Below are 8591 nucleotides of genomic sequence, written 5' to 3'. Positions count from 1 at the left end.
GTGTGGGATTGCTTGGGTGCCATATATTTGCAGGCTTTACACCTGCCGCATTGGTAAGAGCCTTTTTTGTTATAAAGTTGTTTCATGGGGGTCGAAAGATGACTTTGAACTATCAAATCTCGTAGGTTCTTAGATCTCCTCCAGCTATTTTGCATCCTAACAGGAAGTAATTGATTCAATGTCTCATCGGTCTTTAGCACTGGCCAGTGCTTCTGTAAGATTTCATTGATTTGCTTCCATTGTGGATTGAAAGTACTTATGAACCTGACTGGTTCTTCTTTTTGCGGTCTGATTTTAGGGGTCAGGAGAGAGTCTCTTGTCTGAGCTCCCACACTTCTGACAGCCGACTTAATGCTTCTATTACTGTAGCCCCTCTTCTTCAGGTGATCACAGACCTGTTTTTCACGTTCTAGATATGTCTGTTCATTTGAGCAATTCCTTTTAGTATGGAGTAATTCCCCCTTAGGAATGGCTTTGATGGTAGCAGGTAAGTGCGAGCTTTCAAAATGAAGAATACTGTTCGTTGCAGTCTTCTTTCCGAAAATGTCAGTACTGATCTTACCATTTACCTCAATCTTAATGCACAGGTCAAGAAAATTTATCTCCCTCTGATTTTTCTCACCAGTAAGTCTCAAGTTTAGGTCATTCTGGTTCAGGATGGTGATGAATTCTTCCAAGAGTTCTTCATCTGCTTCCCAGATGATCAGGACATCATCGATGTAACGTAAATATAGGAGAATATGTTGTGTGTATTTCTCCAGGGTTTCATTGAACACATGCTCCTTCTCCCACCATCCCAGGTAGAGGTTGGCGTACGATGGGGCACATGCTGTCCCCATCGCCGTCCCTCTAACCTGGAGGTAGAATCTCTCCTCACTGATAAAATAATTTTTAGTCAGTATAAATTCTAACAGTGAGATCAGAAAATTATTGAAGTCATAGTGTGTCCCCATGTCTAAGAAATACTTGACGGCTGCCACTCCCTTCTATGATCGATACTAGTGTATAGGCTTTCGATATCATAGGTGGCCAGCCAGGTACCCTGGTTAACTGTCATGTCCTGTAGTTTGTTTAGCACATCCATAGTGTCCCTGGTGTAGGAAGGCAGGGCCAGAACATAATGTCTGAGATGTTGATCGACGTAAATGCTGGCCTTTTCTGTCAAACTCCCCACACCAGAGACAATGGGTCTTCCGGGAGGAGTGTTTTCATTCTTATGCACTTTAGGCAATAAGTACAATGTTGCAACTCTTGGATTTTCCATCCTGAGATTTCTGCAGGTCTTGTCGGAGTAGGGAAACATCAATCTGCATCCGGTCAATTTTATCAGTGACACTCTGTTCAGATGCAGAAATAGCCTGCAGTATTTGCTGAGTAGACTGCACTGAATCTGCCAATTCAGAAGCATCACTAGCCCGTGAGGGTGAAGATAGACTCAAATGTCCTTGCTTAGCCAGCTGAGACGCTTGTGAAGTTTTCTAACTTTGCTGCAGCAGCCTGCCCAGTTTTCCCCATTTCAGTTTTAACACTATAACTTTACTTAATCCCCACAAACTGCAACCGGCATGCAACTGCACTTTATAGAGTATATCAGGATAGCTTTTATAATGCCAATGAGGATGCAGCAATGAATTAATAATGATGATAACACAGATTAATGTCCGTATTCAGTCCCCCAGCTTTGCTGACACAATATATCAGGGAATCTCCAGCGACTTCAATCAAACAGCGGGTCTAATATAGCAAGGAGGTAGTTATAGTTTCAAAATAGACAGGAAGTAACACTGAAGTAACAGGGCACATAACATCTAAGAATGCCACAGTTCATCAGCACTGATATAATATAGCTGGAGAGCATCAGTGGTATCACCAGAGTAACAGCACTGGCATAATATACCAGAAAAACCATCTGTAAGGTCAAAAAATAGCGCTGGCATAATACAACAGGAAAACGTGTGTACCTTCAGTACTGATATAATATAACAGAAAAACGCCTGTATTGTAAATCCTCAGGGAAGTTCATAAGCTCTGCCAGTCATTCAGCATAGGACTGAACAGAGAACCCATATATAATGTATAAGCTGTGTCTAAAATAGTCCCCCTTTATCCAGCAAGCATGGCCTTCAGCCTAGGATTCGACCACTTAAAGGTTGCAACCATCCAGGTCTTGATCCATTATAGCACCCACAATTAGGCTAATGCATTTGCCATTCAAATTAGGATGCAGGATACTCAATACCTGTTGCTACGTCCCTCCATCCAAGTGCCTCTAGCAGGGAGAATAAGGTGGCGTCCACGTGGCAGGATTGTATGCCTAAAATATCACCTCCCGGGTGCCGGCAGACAGGTAGCTGCCCCACCGCCATCCACGGAAATAGAGCCATACACAGACCAGCACACAGCACAGCCGGGGCAGAGGGGAACAAGTTGCGATGGTAGTATACTGGTGCACGGTGTATATACCACGGCAGGGCTGACCGCGATGTAGGGATGGTCATCGGAAGCAAACCATCAAATGATGGCTGTGCTTCCACCAATTAATCTTTCGATGCGATGGTAACTAACCATCACATCAAAAGTATTCGATGGTGAAAACTATTTATATGACTAGCGCATGCGCAAAAACCCTGCAGTGCCGTTGGCAGGGTTAGAATTGAGATCGGGGGCAGGTCCTGGACTTTGAGCAACAACTAACACACAGGAAAGAGGAAATGAGTGGACTGAGGGTACACTACATACATATACAGTCTGGCTCCAGATTCCAGCATGCCCAGCACAGGTGGGACCAGTGCCAGATTAAGGTCCACATTGTCATGACTGTGGTTTTGTGAACCCGGTGTTAGTGAAGTCTGTGCAGGCAACTGGATAACTATGTGAATATTAGGCTGGTTTGTAGGAATCAGTGAGAAGAAGGAGCAATCCCTGACCGGGGATCGAACCCGGGCCTTGGAAGAGGAAGCCGTATCCTGACCATTGGATCACCAGGGACTTTGATAGCAGGATGAATGTATAGGTGTGACTGTACTGGATATAGTGTCACAGGAGTAGGTGCTTATGTACTCGAGGTTACTGGCAAGAAAGTAAGATGGACTGGTTACTGGTGAGACTGGGATGCAACTGTGATGCGTGCTGGTACCGGATATAACTGGAAACGCAACTGAAAGTAGAATGATGACTGTGGCTATAACTCTAGTACGAGGCTGAAGAACCCTGCGGCTGTGACGGTAGAACACTGCAGCTGTGGTTTCCAGTTGAGACTGTGGAACACTGCCCGTGCCTTTAAGATGAAACACTGCAACCGTGCCTTTAAGTGGAGACTGTGGAATACTGTACTGTGCCTTTAAGAGGAAACACTGCAACTGTGCCTTTAAGTGGAGATGGTGGAATACTGTACTGTGCCTTTAAGTTGATACTCGTGGAAATACTGGATATCAATGGCAACACAAATGTAATCCAAACTGGGTAACAAAGAAACAGAGTTTTTACAGGAACTAAAGTACAAGGGTTACCTTTAGGGAGCTCAGCTTCAAAGCTCACACAGAGCTGTGTGTGACACGAGGAACTGGCAGCGTTTCCAACTCCAGACTTCAGACTTATACTTCCTGGTCCTTGGTGATTGGTGAGCAGTGTCAGGTGATTCAGAGAGTCTCAGGCTGGCACAGGATTGGACAGCTCTGGGTCAGGTGAAACAGTCACTGTCATGTGAGTACTCTAGACTAGGCTGTGAAGTGGAGCGAGGCCTAGCAGGCCGAGAGAACACTGAAGCCTGAACTTCTGCAAACAGAGGATGCTGACCTTTTAGGCCTAAACTTCAGATTGCTGAATTCAGACTCACACAGAAGATCACCACAGGTGGAGCTTGTTAACTATTACCTTCCAGGCAGAGAACTCAGGAAACTCATGGTATTGGCATGCTGTTTATCTCAGTGAGCAAAAAGGCACAGGATCCAGGACAGATGGCAGGGGTAAGTCACCAAATATGAGAACTACAGTCAGGATTGTGACAGTACCCCGCTCTTCAAGGTTGGACTCTGGACACCCATCTTTGGACTTAGAGGAACTTGAGAAATTCATATAGAAGAACTTAGGTCCTTCGTTGATGCCTCTTCTTCTTACGGGAACATTTGGTTTTGACCAGGGAGAGAGCGGAATCTCCTGTAAAGAAAAAACTTCCTTAGAAAACATGGGACCTCCCCTGAAAGAAGTAGCATCATAAACTGGATCAAATTCAGAGTCTGAGTCCAAGTCTATTGGAAGATACCAGTCTTCTTTGGGAGTAACTACATCCATTAGAGTGGAATCAATGGAAACATAACCAACTCTTAAATCAACAGGCTGTTGTCTTTGTACTGTTTTCCAATTCTTGGCATTCCTGAAATTCCTAATGTATTGGTTCATCAAGGCATTATCTTGCTCAGAAAGCGATGGGTCAGAAAACGGAGCATTGGCTGAATGTTCTGAAGACTGAGTGGAGGATGAAATTGGACTCAAGGAAACAAATGCCACTGAAACAACATTAGACTGAGGTACACATTCAGACATTAGGTCAATAGCCTTGGTATTTTTCTTGACTTTAGATGCTACAGCAGAATTATCCCGACATTGAGGAGAAGAGGTATTAGAATTCCCAGCGGAAGCTGTGGACTCAGTGCTGGAAGACAAGGAAACAGAATCAGAGACAGACTGAAGTCTAATTTTAGAACTAGATGGTGGAAATCCTTTACTGGGACCAACTGACAAAAGTTCTTTACTCGGACCAATGCTTGAAATCGGTTTTAGTCCAGACGAGCTTGAACAGACTGAAACTGGAGAAATTTTTGGCTGGATGAGTAGGACTGGATTGGATCCGAGGATACTTGAATTGGCTGGAGCCAAAGGAGACTGACCAGGCTGGTCCTGGAGTATCGCAGGACCGGATGGAACCGGGACGGACTGACCAGGCAGTGCCTGGAGTATTGCTGGACCGGCTGAAACCGGGACGGGCTGACCAGGCAGGGCCTGGAGTATTGCTGGACCGGCTGGAACCGGGACGGACTGACCAGGCGGAGCCTGGAGTATTGCTGGACCGGCTGGAACCAGGACGGACTGACCAGGCGGAGCCTGGAGTATTGCTGGACCGGCTGGAACCAGGACGGACTGACCAGGCGGAGCCTGGAGTATAATAAATGGTGGCAAACTGCTCTAATCAAGCTGGTAACAATCCTCAGGTGCTGCAGGAGGGGGTTGCTCTAGACAGGAAAAACAAAAGGGATTTTTCCCACGCACTCTGCTGGCTGTTAGTAAGAAGAACTATATACTATGTAATAATAGAAAATGTAGAGCTCTTTGTTACATATGTTTTGCAAAAGATATGATAAGCCTCCAGGCCACTTCACAGCTGCTCTATTACTGGAGGTCCCTAACTAAGCATAAGTCCAGGGCTTGGACCCCACAAAGTCGGCTCAGGCCCGACCACCCTAGGGCAGCACACCATTGAAATACTAAAGTGTTAATATGTGTTAAGAAAGAAGCAGAAGCTATGGGTTAGAAAGTGCTACAGAAATAAGGGTGTTAATAAAATACTCAAAAGAGTAATATTAGTGAAAAAATAGGAGTGTTACATAAGTGCTAAATAAATAATATGGCGTGCTGCCCCAAGGTAGCCCAGTCACACCAGACCTGAGGGGTACCACTCCCCAAACTCACACACAGCATAATAATAATAATAATAATAATAATAATCACTATGGGTCATACAATTGCTTAATGTACGGCCACATGATAATGGCACATACAAAACATATCCAGATTGAGAGCTAGCTTACCTGGAGGCACCCCTGTATCCTCCAAATGGCACCACAGGACCCAGCATGCCCTCCTAATGCTGGCTCCATCTATGCCTCACTGAACTGCAATAAATGGTGGCAAACTGCTCTAATCAAGCTAGTAACAATCCTCAGGTACTGCAGGAGGGGGTTGCTCTAGACAGGAAAAACAAAAGGGATTTTTCCCACGCACTCTGCTGGCTGTTAGTAAGAAGAACTATATACTATGTAATAATAGAAAATGTAGAGCTCTTTGTTACATATGTTTTGCAAAAGATATGATAAGCCTCCAGGCCACTTCATGGCTGCTCTATTACTGGAGGTCCCTAACTAAGCATAAGTCCAGGGCTTGGACCACACAAAGTCGGCTCAGGCCCGACCACCCTAGGGCAGCACACCATTGAAATACTAAAGTGTTAATATGTGTTAAGAAAGAAGCAGAAGCTATGGGTTAGAAAGTGCTACAGAAATAAGGGTGTTAATAAAATACTCAAAATAGTAATATTAGTGAAAAAATAGGAGTGTTACATAAGTGCTAAATAAATAATATGGCGTGCTGCCCCAAGGTAGCCCAGTCACACCAGAGTAAATTTAACCAATTGATAACTTTAACCCGATTGACAATCTGTAGAAGAGATGGCTACATTCAGTCTAACTAAAGATTTAGATGACACACGTGAAAGACTGAGGAATAACATCAATGCGATGTTTGAGAATGATACATTATCAAATGACCCCATGAATAGTGATTGGATGGATGATCTTTACTCTTTGAAACAGGTTTTGATCAAACAGAGCAAAACATGGTGGAATAAAACTACCTTTGATAGTTATATCAAAAACAAAGTGACGCCGAGAGGTCTAAGACCTAAAGTCTTTCCCGCATTTGAATTAGCCAATGTTGATCTACAAAAGGAATGGGTAAACATTCTATCCCAGTGCTCTATGGAATTAATAAAAATTTTAATTAAACATGATGAGATCCTCCTCAATAGGTACACACAGGAAATCACAGCTTTGGGTGATAAACTTAAGAAATATGAATCATTGGATAAATTCCAAATGACATATAATAAGTATAAAAAAGAAATTGAGGAAATTGAAAAACTATTATTGACAGAAAACGCAGAAAGCTGCACAGAGATATAATGGACTTTGCACAAAATAAAGCATATAAATGGAAGACATATGGATCACACAACAGAGCCAATAGTATCACTAATTACACAACCTCAGATGTTGATTCATCTGAAGGGGAGGGCAATACGAATATGCTTAATCGGGAACGAGGCAGGAATTTTTTAGAGAGAACTCCACAAGAGATACGAGAAGGTATAGGCCGAGAATACATAAAACCAGGCGGGGGAAGGGGCGAAAGAAGAAAACGAGACACACACGATTGGAGGGAGGAACCAAGGGAAAAGAGACGGTACCGCAAATAATGGAGGATCAACTACGTATCATCAATTTAACAGACCGTATCCTTACAACTGACCAAACCTCCCTCCTTTCAAAAGGACTCTCTTTTTCCCCCACCCATCGACCTGACCGGTTCGAATGTAAAAAGGATTTACACCTTTTCACACGTAAAATTCTTCTCAAGAAATTCTTTAAGAACAAGGATGTATTTTATGAGCAGTCCTCATTAGAGAATAATCCTACTACTTCCACCTCTTTAACAACAGAAGATCAATCAATTTTGAGAATGTTGGAAGAACTGGATGCTGACAATGTGACGGACCAACAGGAGTTACAACCATTTGATGTGACAAAAATCAAGAAAAAAATCCACCTTTTTCCCAGATTTTAAAATTTGTCCACCGGTAAAAGTTTTCCTGGACTTGGTGTCTAGGGATCTTGACACTTTATTTAGGGAACAAGATCTCCCTAAATTTGAACAGGACAACCTTACCAAGGAGGAAAGATCTGCTCTCAAGAAAATTTTGGGATGGCAGGACACTATAATAAAGCCTTCCGACAAAGGGGGTGATGTGGTCTTGTGGCAAAGGAACCTATATGTCAAGGAGTTAGACAAACAGTTGAAAGACTGCACATGTTATAAACCTCTTATCTTTAACCCTACTCCGGAGTTCCAGAGTCAGTATATGAATATGATTTCACGAGCAGTATCTGAGGGAATCATATCCAGAAAGGATTTCGATTTTTTGAAGGTTGACTAACCAGTGATTCCAACTTTGTACCTGCTCCCCAAGGTACACAAAAATGAAACTACACCTCTGGGGAGACCAATAGTCTCTGGTATAGGCAGTCTTACCGAGAAAGCGAGCATCTATGTGGACCAATATCTACGACATTTTGTTTTGTCCCTGCCAGCTTATGTTAAAGACACAATGGATGTCTTAGCAAGATTGCAAAATATCAACGTGTCACCAGGAACTTGGCTGGCGACGTATGACGTTGAAAGTTTATACACAAGCATTGGTCATGCAAATGGGATTAGGCAGTGAGATTTTTTCTGGATATGAGCATAAAAAAAAGAATTCAATTAATTTCTTCTTTCAATGCTGGAATTCATACTCACCAAAAACTATTTTACATGTAACGAACGGTACTATCTCCAGGTTAGAGGTACAGCTATGGGGACGGCATGTGCCCCCACGTATGCTGGCCTCTACCTGGGATGGTGGGAACGTGAGCTGGTCTTTCAAGACAGTCATGAGAAGTACACAAACCACATTATACTTTACTTGAGGTATATTGATGACATCCTCATCCTATGGGATGGAGACCAAGCTCTCTTGAATGAATTCATTGATGTCCTTAATG

This window comes from Pseudophryne corroboree, chromosome 9, assembly GCF_028390025.1.
Source record: "Pseudophryne corroboree isolate aPseCor3 chromosome 9, aPseCor3.hap2, whole genome shotgun sequence".
NCBI lineage: Eukaryota > Metazoa > Chordata > Amphibia > Anura > Myobatrachidae > Pseudophryne > Pseudophryne corroboree.
Note: the sequence above shows the minus strand (reverse complement) of the source record.